The sequence below is a fragment of the Perca flavescens genome, chromosome 15, assembly GCF_004354835.1.
Source record: "Perca flavescens isolate YP-PL-M2 chromosome 15, PFLA_1.0, whole genome shotgun sequence".
NCBI classification, from domain to species: domain Eukaryota; kingdom Metazoa; phylum Chordata; class Actinopteri; order Perciformes; family Percidae; genus Perca; species Perca flavescens.
In genome coordinates this window covers 23,569,225-23,582,224 of record NC_041345.1, presented here as the reverse complement: position 1 = coordinate 23,582,224, position 13,000 = coordinate 23,569,225, and the positions used below count along the sequence as shown (strand labels likewise).

The window sequence follows — 13,000 nt, the reverse complement described above, 5'->3', positions numbered from 1 at the left end:
CTTTTACTGCATTAAATACATACTTGTTCAGACACTGTTTAAAGTTGCCCTGCCATATAAAACCGTTTTACTTGCATTTTTTTTAAATGTTAGGTCCATATGTGTTTGTGTTATGTTTTGAATGTGAAAATGAATTGCTGCCTCCTCTGTTAGCTCCATAGACAGTAAGAATGGACCAACAGATCCCGTTGCTCTGGACGGAGACCAGTGAAGGATATTAGAAGCACTTTTCCGGTGAGCGCTGAGCATTACTGCGCAGCCTCCAACTGAGAGAGACGAAGTAAATGTGATGTGAGCAACCTGTCTGAAAGTTGTAAGTCTTCTGGTAGCTGTGCCCTCGAGAAATCTCAATCATTCCAAATCTTGCAGAGACGGAGAGTATAGGTATATGTAAGGAGATAACATAGGCAAAGGCTAATTAATGCTAACTAAAATGCTAGTTAACATTAGTAATTAAACCTAAACAGTTCATGTAAGTCGAAACTGCCTGCGAGCTTCTCCTGTACTATACGGTAATTCCTCTACTATGTGACACAATCGTTAGCCTATTTTTACAAAAACGTCTGCTACGGAGCCATAACGTGAGGTACAAGGTAATGGAGCCTTTTATACATTGTCGTGTTTCTTTAGAAATAAACAATGGACAAATAGAGTCTTTAAACGCTTCAGATGTAAAGTTATTCGCTGTCAAAGTGACATCAAAATGAATGGCAGTCAATGGAATGCTAACGGGAGGTGATCGTTTTGTAGCATCTAAATGGCGCCATAGGAGGTTTGAGTTCTGAAGCGAAGCACTTGATGAGTTCCACTCAATCCGTCAGTGCCTCCCCCCCAGACATGTTGATGACAGGAACAATACTGAGTGCAGGCAACAGGCTGCGGGTCGTGCAGGTGCATCTCACTTGGCAACATTCCTGTATCTCTGCACAGGTTGAATGTGACACTTGGTGATGGCCAACACACCTCCGTCTTACCTTTAGTTTGTGTTCACATACATTCCTGCTCACCGCTATTGGTATGCGTGAAGTGTAAGTACATAATGTGGAATATCTCCTGAAAATCATTTCAATTTTGACCCGAAAGGACAACAAGTTCATGGTCGATGGAAAGGACACATTAGGGTTAAACATCCACTAAAACTTGATAATCAACAACATCATGTTTGGTTTTATTTGTGTCAGATTTACACAGTGGTGTGGCTAGGTTGACTCAGTGGGTAGAGCAGGCACACATATACAGGGAAGCTTATGCCTCGACACAGAGGTCCAGGGTTTGAGTCCGACCTCAGACGATTTTGGCATGTCTTCCTCCTCTCTCTCACCTAGCTGTCCTATCAATTCAAGGTGGAAAAGCCCCCCAAAAAAAAATCTTAAAGGGGTGATAGAATGCAAAAACCGATTTTACCTTGTCATAGTTGAAAAATGACAGTTTGGTGGGTAAATAGGACATACATAGAACCTCAAAATCCCAATGACACCTCTTTCCTCTGCAAATCTCACAATTTGAAACTACCTCTGAAAACGGGCAAATCTCAACGAGCCGCCTAGTTGACGCCAACTCAGCGGCTCCTCCTCATTTGTCTCTAGTCTCTCTCTTTGTCACGCCCCAACATTTACATAGGCTACACAACTGACCTGAGATCAGTTGTCTTCTGAATCTAGGTTGCGCAGATCTCTGCTATTCCATTACAAAATTCACTTCTGAAACTTTTTTATGCCAGAAATCAACTATGAAAAGCTCAAATATGGGCCGTTTTACGAAAATTGATGGCTAATTGCAAATTTTGTCCGACTGTGTAATTACACATGAATGAGCACATATTTGTGAAAGAACAAAGTTTTTTTTGCTAAGAATCAACTCAAAAAATTACACAATGGAGCTTTAAATGAAAAACCTTAACTGGTGTAATGATTCAGATCAAACCTGTAAAAACACAACCCGGTTTGGTCCTTTTAGTTGTCAAACCAATTCATTATATTATTTAAGAAACTAAACTGTTTAAGCATACCTGTAGTTTTCATTATTTCACAATTAAAACACCATGACAGAAGACAGAATACAGATATAAAGGTTAGTGTATGTGCAGGGGAGGAAGGCTTACAGAAAGTCCTCTCCAATGTGACAAAATCAATCAGTGTAAACACAACAAGAAGACATAAGTGAATAACAAGAGCAGATAAATCATTATGATACTAAAAACAACAAGCAAAAGGATAAAGAGAAATAAGGAAAATAAACAGTGAAATCAAAAGTGTAATATGTCCTTACAGGAAGAATTTAATTGTAAATCAAAGAGCAGCCCCACCCTCCACTAGACTTAACAAAAACCACAGGATTGAAATACTCCCATGCTGATTCACAGGTCTTTGAACACAACAACTAAATCTGAATCTGTGAATGTTCTTAACGATCAGCTCACATTTTACACACATCACTGATGTAAACACACTTCTAAAGAGTTCATATTTGAAGTCTTAATACAATCTCCTCATGAAGCAGATAAGCTTTCAGTTTGACTCTTACTAAATAATACTTCAGGGTGTTTTTAAGTAATCACCTTTTCACGGAGCTGCTTGCAGTGTTTCCCAGCCAGGTGTATTTGAGTTTAGCATAACTAATAAAAATAACATATGATATCAGTCATGATGATGAATATATCCACATATTGAGTCAGCTGTAACACTTGTTGCAATTGAGTCAAGTAATGGATAATTGCATGAAATAGTTTAAGTCATTGCTGAATAATTAGCTAAGAGAAGGCCTACTGGTTAAAGTTGAAATAGTGAGCTATTGGACAAATGGTGAAAAAAGCTTACGTTATAAATAATGAATAAATGATTGAAAAAGTTAGCTTAAATTAATGAATGCACAGTTGAAATAGTATTGCAAAAATAGTAAATGGTTGAAATATCAAAAAAAAGTAAAATGGATAAGAAACATCCAGCATCTGGTACTTCAATTGTAGCCATTGCAAACGCAAACTTAACAAACTGACCGTGTTTATTTATTTAAAAGGATCACCAACCTAAATATCTACAATACTGCAACATTCATGTATTATCCAGTTTAAATAAAATCAAATGGGGTGATTTTCTGCAATCTGCTGTCCCTCAGGAGCCTGAGGCGGCGCTCTCAACCTCTCAACCTCTCAACCTCAAAACCTCTCAACCCGGACACAATCACTCCCGGCTGACAGGAGGCTGCGGTCCAGCTGGGAACTCTTGCTGATCAACATTTTTGCACATTGATGCCTAATAAACAACTTTTCTGTTCTGGGAGAGGCCCAGCCTGCTGAAGCACGATGGTCTCCACCCAAACCGACATGGAGCCAGGCTGCTATCTGACAACATAACGACCACACTGAGTAAGTATTGACATTCTGTAGAAAATATCACAGATTCATGCCCCCCAGGTATTGATCCTAATGGCACTTTACAAGTGGATGGATCTGAAAATGTTTTCTACAGGGTAACATGTAATACTACTACTATTCCAGTTATAATCAACAAAACACCATACAAAGTGGTGAATTCCCTAAGTCAGGGATCTTCAACAGGGGGTCCGGGTCCCCCAAGGGGTCCTCAGAGTCACTCCAGAGGGGCCTCGAAAATTATTGTTAATTTTTGAACATGATTTCAACATATTATTAACAAATATGAATCCCCACTGACGGAAGGCTTACTGGCCAATAGGTAATGTAGTCACTAAGGTTGCCATCCACAGATACAGTTCATCCTAAGCATTCACTGTGCCACATTTTTTTCACATTTTAGGGTTAAAAATTAAAACATGATTTATAAAATCATGCCAACAATTTTTAGGCTATTTAAATAGCTTAGTATTCTAGGCAAAACAGGTATCTATAAATGTTTTAGGCTGCCCTAAAAGTTATTGTAGGACCAGATTAATATGCAACTTCATTTTATACAATATATGTAGTAGGGGTGCCTGATCCATCTCTCTCTCTGTTAAGGGGTCCTTGACTTAAAAAAACGTTGAAGACCCCTGCCCTAAGTAATAAGAAGTTGACATGAAGAATATGCTAGTCTAAATGAAGCCACTCCTCCCAGTCATAATAAAACTCCAATTCCTAGAGGCTTAGGCCGAAGAGGGGGAGTTGCAGCCATATTTGATTCAAGCCTGTTAATTAATCCTAAACCTAAACTAAATTATAACTTGTTTGAAAGCCTTGTTCTTAATCTTCAACATCCAACAAGGAAAACATTATAGCCAATTATATTTGTTGTTGTCTACCGAGCTCCAGGTCCATATTCTGATTTATTTATCGGAATTCTCTGAGTTTTTATCATATGTAGTCTTAACGTTGACAACGCCAGCCTTAGTATTGCTTTCAACTGACTACTAGATTCAATTGGTTTTAGTCAGAGTGTGCATAAGGCCACTCACTGTTTTAACCAAACCCTCGACCTTGTGCTGGCATACGGCATCAAAATTGAAGATGTAATAGTATTCCCGCAGAACCCTTTATTATCAGACCATTTTTTAATAACTTTCAAATTCTTAATACCCGACTATATGAAATTAGATAAAAGCTTCTACACTAGATGCCTATCTGACAGTGCTATAGCTAAATTTAAGGAAGCTATTCCAACAGCACTTAACTCAATACTGTGCTTTAATAAAACAGAGGACCTTTATGTAAACTTTAGTCCGTCCCAAATTGATAACTTGTAAATTAAAACAAATCTCGCAAAAACTTGAAAGTAAATGGCGTTCCACCAAACTGGAGTTATCTCGTTTAGATTGGCAAGACAGTCTGAAAACCTATAGGAAGGCCCTAAGAAAGGCCAGATCAGACTATTATTCATCACTGATAGAAGAAAATAAGAACAACCCAAGGTTTCTTTTCAGCACTGTAGCCAGGCTGAGAGTTTGCCACAGCTTTATTGAGCCATCCATTCCTATAGCTCTGAGTAGTGATGATTTCATGAGCTTCTTTAATGATAAAATTAAAACAATTAGAGATACAATCACCTCTTGCCCTCAACCTCTAATGGTTCACCTTTAAACGAAAGACTGCTAGAAAGAACGACAAGACCTGACATATATGGAGGAAATATTTATTCATAATTCAAATTGGAAGTCCAAAGGGAAAACAAAGCAAGATCAAATTAAAAATATTATTATTATTTTTTAAATTTTCCATTTGGCTTTTGAATTTAATATTTGGCTTTTGAATTTCAATTTATCATTGGCTTTTAATTTTCATTTAATATTTGACTTTTGACTTTCAATTTAACATTGGATTTTAATTTTCATTTAATATTTGGCTTTTGAATTTCAATTTAACATTGGATTTTAATTTTCATTTAATATTTGGCTTTTGAATTTCCATTTAACATTGCCTTTTCATTTGGACTTGACACATGTCAATGTAAATGAGGAGGCGTGGCCCAAAGGCTGGTGGGAGGGTCTGAAACGAAAGGGGTGCGGAGGCACCTTATGAGCAGCAGGGGGAGCATGTTGACATGAAAATGTTGATGTAAGCTAAACACAAACGACATTTCATGTAACAACCGTGAAGTTTTCATGTAGTTACTATAATTGGGCCTGTGTTAGTGAGGACTAGATTAGGACTGGATTTAAAGCTGATTCTGGTTCCCAACTTCGCCCCAGATGTGTCTGTTTAAAACACGACTCAGACAACTTCTCTCTTTTGATGTTATATTTAATTAAGCAACAGTAGAAACATGGGTGTGGGTTAGCCTCGTGAGACCGTCCTGATCTCGCGAGCTCCAGTTTTCCACTCGCAGATCAGTCTGGCATCTTGAGGCAGAGAAAATTTGGAGCCGTTAGCCAAACGACCGGGCCAATCAGCGTTGGTTTTGAGGTGGGTTAGGTGGTGATAGACAGTTGGTTTATCCAATCAGCTAACCAGTATTTTCAGACAGCGGTAGCCCTAATTCTGTTAGCCGCTCGCTAATGCTTTTTTTCTCTTGGATCCTTCTTTTGGAATATGGTCCGGGAACCTGAAATGGTGCCTTTTATTCCTAAATTCTCGTTACACAAACGGCAAATCTCCTTTATCGACATGTTGCTTGCATGCTGAGCTAACGAGCTATGCTTTGCCAGCAGCAGGGGCGGGCTTGTGGTTGTATTTTCCTACGCTTCATGGATCTGATTGGTTGATTTGGCCCGTCTATCACCAACATAGGTGATAAACAGATGGTTCATCCAATCAGCTAACCAGTATTTCCGCCCCTTCCCAAAAGTTCTCCAACGGAAAGTTCCCAGATGGATATGCCGAGCAAATGCGAAGCAATCCATCTGGCGGAGTCAGGTTAGGTGTGGGTAGCTCTGCTTACGTGTGTTTGTGTGTGGTCAGTTCTCGAGGACGCGCGCACACACACACACACACACACACACACACACACACACACACACACACAATGTCAACTGGATAGTCATCGTCCGAACTGCGACCTCTCCTTTTTCTTTCTCTCACTTTTTTCTCCGGGTGGTGCGCGCGGTGTGAGGTGCGTGTCCGCGCTATTCTCCAACAATCACGCGCAACACTCACAACAATCACTCCTGATTGACGGCCTTTTGTACAGCCCGTGTAGGCTACTTATTCAGACTTCCAATTAACAGCGGTGTCTGTGAACATCACTGGCCGGCCAGCAGGGAGGCGATCCCGGCCGCCACCAGCTGGCTGTCCCGTCAGACTGAAGCTTCTGACAACATTGGAGAAAATGTGCAGTTGGCCATCAACGTTTGTAAAACTGCCCATATTCAAACTCTACACAGTTAATTTATCGCATAAAAAAAAAGTCTCAATAGTGAATTTAGTGGTGGAATAGCAGATGAAAATTGTAAAAAGTTTCCAGTTGTTGCTGCTGCTAATACGGCAAACTCCCGATCTAGATAGCCCATAGAATCGATTGCTTTTTTATAATAGTGCGGACACGCACCTCACACCGCGCGCACCACCCGGAGAAAAAAGTGAGAGAAAGAAAAAGGAGAGGTGCAGTTCGGACGATGACTATCCAGTTGAGATTGTGTGTGTGTGCGTCCTCGAAATCTGACCACACACAAACACACGTAAACAGAGCAACCCACACCCATGTTTCTACTGTTGCTTAATTAAATATAACATCAAAAGAGAGAAGTTGTCTGAGTCGTGTTTTAAACAGACACATCTGGGGCGAAGTTGGGAACCAGAATCAGCTTTAAATCCAGTCCTAATCTAGTCCTCACTAACACAGGCCCAATTATAGTAACTACATGAAAACTTCACGGTTGTTACATGAAATGTCGTTTGTGTTTAGCTTACATCAACATTTTCATGTCAACATGCTCCCCCTGCTGCTCATAAGGTGCCTCCGCACCCCTTTCGTTTCAGACCCTCCCACCAGCCTTTGGGCCACGCCTCCTCATTTACATTGACATGTGTCAAGTCCAAATGAAAAGGCAATGTTAAATGGAAATTCAAAAGCCAAATATTAAATGAAAATTAAAATCCAATGTTAAATTGAAATTCAAAAGCCAAATGAAAATTAAAATCCAATGTTAAATTGAAAGTCAAAAGCCAAATATTAAATGAAAATTAAAAGCCAATGATACATTTAAATTCAAAAGCCAAATATTAAATTCAAAAGCCAAAGCCAAATGGAAAATTTAAAAAATAATAATAATATTTTTAATTTAATCTCGCTTTGTTTTCCCTTTGGACTTTCAATTTCTCATTGGACTTTCAATTTGAATTATGAATAAATATTTCTTCCTTAGACATATACACTCCTGGTCAAAAGTTTTAGCAATTTATTTAGTTTTTTATTGAAATTTTAGCATTTCAAGTCCAATGAATAGCTTGAAATGGTACAAAGGTAAGTGGTGAACGGCCAGAGGTTTTAAAAAAAGTAAGGTTACCCAAAACTGAAAAATAATGTACATTTCAGAATTTTACAAAAAGGCCTTTTTCAGGGAACAAGAAATGGGTAAACAATGTAAAGCTGTTCTGCAGCAATGGAGGTTTATCAAGCTTTGAAAGTTGGTGCTACCAATCCCCACAGGTGGTCCAACTTGTCCAAGTATTGTTGGAACACACTGTGGCACCATACCCTCGGGAGCATTATTTGAACAGTATTGTACTGCAGAAAGTAGTGTGTTGCTATAAATGGAGGGAAAAAGGCAATTAACAATGGAAGAGAGACAGACCATCATAACACTTAAGAATGTTGGTCTTTCCTACAGAGAAATTGTGAAGAAAGTCAAGGTGTCAGTGAGTACAGTATTCTTCACCATCAAAAGGCACTTAGAAACTGGGGGAAACTCTGACAGGAGGAGGTCTGGCAGACCAAAAGCCACAACAGCTGAGAGTTGAGTCAACAGCTTGCGTGATAGGCGGCTCACAGGACAACAGCTTCAAGCACAGCTTAATAGTGGTCGTAATAAGCAAGTCTCAGTTTCAACTGTAAAGAGAAGACTTCTAGCTGCAGTTTTGATAGGTTGAGTTGCAGCAAGAAAGCCATTGCTAAGACGTCAGAATAAGAAAAAGAGGCTTGCCTGGGCCAAGAAACATCGTCAATGGACTACTGAAGACTGGAAGAAGGTGCTACGGACTGATGAATCAAAATTTGAAATCTTCGGTTCATCACGCAGGATTTTTGTACGCCGTTGAATAGGCGAAAGGATGGTTCCTCAGTGTGTGACATCAACTGTCAAACATGGAGGAGGAAGCATGATGGTCTGGGGCTGTTTTGCTGGATCCAGGGTCGGTGATTTGTACAGAGTGAAAGGCACCCTGAACCAAAACGGCTACCACAGCATTTTGCAGCGCCATGCAGTACCCTCTGGTATGCACCTAGTTGGTCAGGGGTTCATCCTAACAGCAAGATAATGACCCAAAACATAAGTCCAAGCTATGCCAGAACGATCTTAGGAAAAAAGAACAAGATGGTAAGCTTAAAAACATGGAGTGGCCAGCACAGTCACCAGACTTAAACCCCATTGAGCTGGTTTGGGATGAACTGGACAGAAAAGAGAAAGCAAAGCAATCTATAAGTGCCACACATTTATGGGAACTTCTGCAACAGAGTTGGGAAGAACTTTCTGAAGAATATTTGATTTCCATTGTAGAAAGAATGCCACGAGTGTGTTCAGCTATTATTTCTGCCAAATGGGGCTACTTTGATGAGTCAAGAATGTAGAATACATTTTGGTTTATAAATTGATTCCATGGTTTCTTTTTTAACTTAAAGTGCCCATATTATGAAAAAAATGTTTGTGTCTCTGGTGCTTCCACACACATACAAACTTTGAAAAAAATCCATCCATGCTGTTTTGAGTGAGATACGGTTTCTGAATGTGTCCTTCCTTCAGTCTCCGGGTGAGTTGTTCAAAATCTGCAGGGCTTTCTACGTCACAAGCCGAAACGAGCTGGCTAACCACAACCATTAGCATGCTAGCGTTAGCTAGCTAGCGTTAGGGTGCCAACGCTACCATGCTACCTCACTCTCAATAGCAAAGCACTGCTGCAACACACACAAGTTCACCATAATCTACAGAAGAACTACTTACATGTGTGCCCTCGTTTAGAAGAAGTCTCCCAGCTAATCCTGCCTTGTAACTGACCGAAGTTGGAGAAACAGCCTTTCTTTTACTGTCTATGGAGCTAGCTAGCTGACATGATCTACATCTGAGCTACTGCACATGTGCAAGTGCAATCCAAGATAGTAAAGAAGAAGAAGAAGAAAAGAGGTCTCACTCTGTAGCTAAAACAGAGACCAGGTGAAAAGAGGATCTGCAGCAGTACAACAAAAATATGGTGTTTTTTGAAAATTAAACCATGTAAACCTATTCTGATACAACCTTAAAATAAAATTATGAACATGAAAATGAGCATAATATGGGCGCTTTAAATTGTTAATTTGTTCTATTTTTTTCATTTCAGAGTACAATAAGACATTGAACTGCATGAATTTCAATTAAAAACCTGGAAAAATACATATATACATATACATACATATATACAAAAAAAGAAAAGAAAAAAATAAATATATACATATATATGTATGTATGTATTTTGCCATTAAAGAGGCATCTGATAGATTCATTCAACATAGTTGTGAGTTATTTTTGGAAGCAGATACTCACACAATCTACATGCTCAACGTAATTATTAAGGGGATTTTTTGGTCAAAGACTTGCTTTTTTTCCAGAAACACACATGACCTTTTCAAGAGCAAACTGGATCTGCCAGTTAAACATGCACACATGCTGAGCTCAACAATCCAAGTATTAAGCCTAAATAATTGATAATAATGGTTTTAATTGTTATTCTTCTCCTGTCAGAATTCCCAGAGATGTGAGCCTTGTGACAGTTGAAGGTGTGTTCTTAGAAAGAGACAATGCAGGTAAGAAAGAACATCTTTCTGCTAATATGTACCCAGCTCTACTCTGTTACATGTAGTTATATATTTGGTATGTCCTGCTCCTCAGGTGTTGCCTATTTGGGAGCTTTCCATCCCTCTCCCAGCAGTGCTGATGATTAATCTGAGTCTCTACATGATCTTCCTGGGGATCGGGCTGTGGATCCAATCCTGCCTCAAGGCCTTTCTCCTCACTACAGTTTGTAAAATGTAAAATACATCAAATGTGCTGTTTACTGGAACTTGCACTAAACATAGTAGCACGGATGTAGAGGAAGATGAATAGGAAAGTAAACCCAGGCCTATCAACACTAAACTCAAGTCACCATGTGGAGAATGTGACAACTTTGTGGCTCCCCCTGGTGTTAGAAACCAGACAAACCATGCCTTCCTAGGACAAATCTATACTTTTTTTTTCTTCAATTTTCTGGTCTTGCACTACTCCAGGAAAGTTGTCTGAGGTTATTCAAGTTTTTTCTTAGGGTGTGATTGTCTTATTTTTCCAAAAACAAAATGTTATTCTATTACAATCATTATACAAATGCTATAATCATATAACATGGTACACCAAGTCTAACATTTTGTACATTTCTACAAACTCAGTGATGACTGAAGGGAGCGGTTATTTCTGTGTATTAAGCAATCATAATTTGATCTGGTCCCTCTTAAAAACAGTATTTTACATTATGCCAGTGTGGAAACACTTTTCTACAATGTACTTGGAATAGAGCAGATTTTCTTCTTTAGATATAAAAAAAAAGGTTTTCACTTAGTCATGTATAAATTACAGAGAAAGTTGTTGTGAAGCATTTGGCGTCATCTTTTTTTGACCAGCTTCAATTCCTTCAGTTTGCATATAAAAGATCAAGACTAATGATGGAACCTTGAACTAGTTAATAGCTGGGAATGTTTTAATTATTATGATTGAATGATTGGATTAAACAAAAATACTAATGTGTGGTTTATTAGTTAGGTTTATGTTCCACTATATTCCTGTTTGTCAACACACACAAGTAAAAAGTACAGAAACGTCAGCGTGGAGAGTGATGCAAAAGTTTTCTCTTCAAAAGGACCGTTGTTCTTCAGAGTGTTGTGACTGCTGTCCAAACATTTCCGTATGTGACCAGTGCTTCAGATTTACGGAAATGTGTGACTGTCGCCTGCCAACCGTGCGCTCATGTCGGGCTGTTTCGTGCCCTTCTCCTTCTGTAAGTAGCCTTCAAACACTCCACAACATTACTGAGATAAGTGGATACTGAAGAGCCCTTTTCTCAACCATCAATATGTTATTAAATCAGGTTCTTTTTCTCTCTGAGCAGGCTTCTGGTCAGATTGTAAACCCACTGTGATATTGAGCTATATAAATAAAATTGACTTGATGTGTTCAAAGCATCAAAGTCAAATATAGGTTTCATTTAATTTAAAGTCTGCGAGGAAAATGCTTTTAGAATAGAAAAGAACTTACTTACCTGCCAGGCCAGGACATTTTTCTTTGTCCCAATGACTTGCAAAGAAGACTTGAAATCAATGTGTATACATTTGAAAATCTATCCTTTTTTCTCCATTTTGGTCTTTTCATCTGCCACTAAGCCAGTGGTTTCTACCTAAAATGGGTCTGCAAAAACACTTATGCTGCGGTTTTTTGTATAGTCAAAAAATGATGTCCTATGTCTTTTCCTAAAGATTTTTTCCTTGACCTCGATAGAAAGTGTCATATGGTGAAGGAAAGATATGAAGGACAATTCATTAGGTCTTAGGGAAAAACAACACGGTGCTCGGAGAGGCCAACTGCACTTACAGTCGGCTATGTAATTATGCAATGGCGGATGTTATTGACGTGGGTCTGTTGGGTGAAACTACGATGTTCAGAAAATGGACTACTAAAAGCGCCTTAGACACTTTGCCCTGTGTGTTGGAATTGAAATAAAATAAAGAATATTGGCTACCAGCAGTGTTTGGAACATTACTTTAAAAAAGTAATTAGTAGTTACTCACTACTTGTTCCAAAAAGTAACTGAGTTAGTAACTGAATTACTCTATAATAACAGTAACTCGTTACCAGGGAAAGTAACTATTTGCGTTACTGTTAAAAAAGAAAGTTGCTATATGTCAAAGAATTTTTTTTGAGCAGTTTTCACAAGTCAGTTGAAATGAGTAGAACAGACATTTTTTTGTACATAACTTTCGATATTTATTGCACGTCGACAGACAGCAAGAGGTTTATCCTGCACTTCAAGTATTATCTTTGTAAGAAAAGTAAACAGTTACACCATATAAAGTGCATTTAACTCTAGCAAATTAAATCAAACTCTCTCAACCTGAGACAACTGGTCAAGTAAACAACCTGTACTTCCAATTGTTTTGTTCACAACAAAAGTCAACTTCTTTGCTAGTGGATGGCGAGCTATCATCTGTGGTGGATGTATCGGTGGTTTTGGCCACTAGCTCTGTAGATGCGTGTGTCGTTGTGAGATGCTTCATTAAATTAGAGTTGCTTACAACGGAATTCGACAAAGTCTTCGCTCCTGGACATAATGTACACATTACATGCAAGTTCTTGCCTTTGACCACAATGAATTTGAAGTAGTGCTTATATCTCCACCTTGAAA

At 38.8% G+C, this 13,000-nt stretch overlaps 1 long non-coding RNA gene across 1 annotated transcript; it reads left to right on the top strand.

The window, feature by feature from the left end:
• The first annotated feature begins 3,124 nt into the window (after positions 1–3,124).
• LOC114570393 (uncharacterized) lies at positions 3,125–11,289 on the top strand. The gene is made up of 3 exons (XR_003694499.1): positions 3,125–3,364; positions 10,315–10,376; positions 10,462–11,289. It is a non-coding gene; the product is annotated as an uncharacterized LOC114570393 (long non-coding RNA).
• The last annotated feature ends 1,711 nt before the right edge of the window (positions 11,290–13,000 follow it).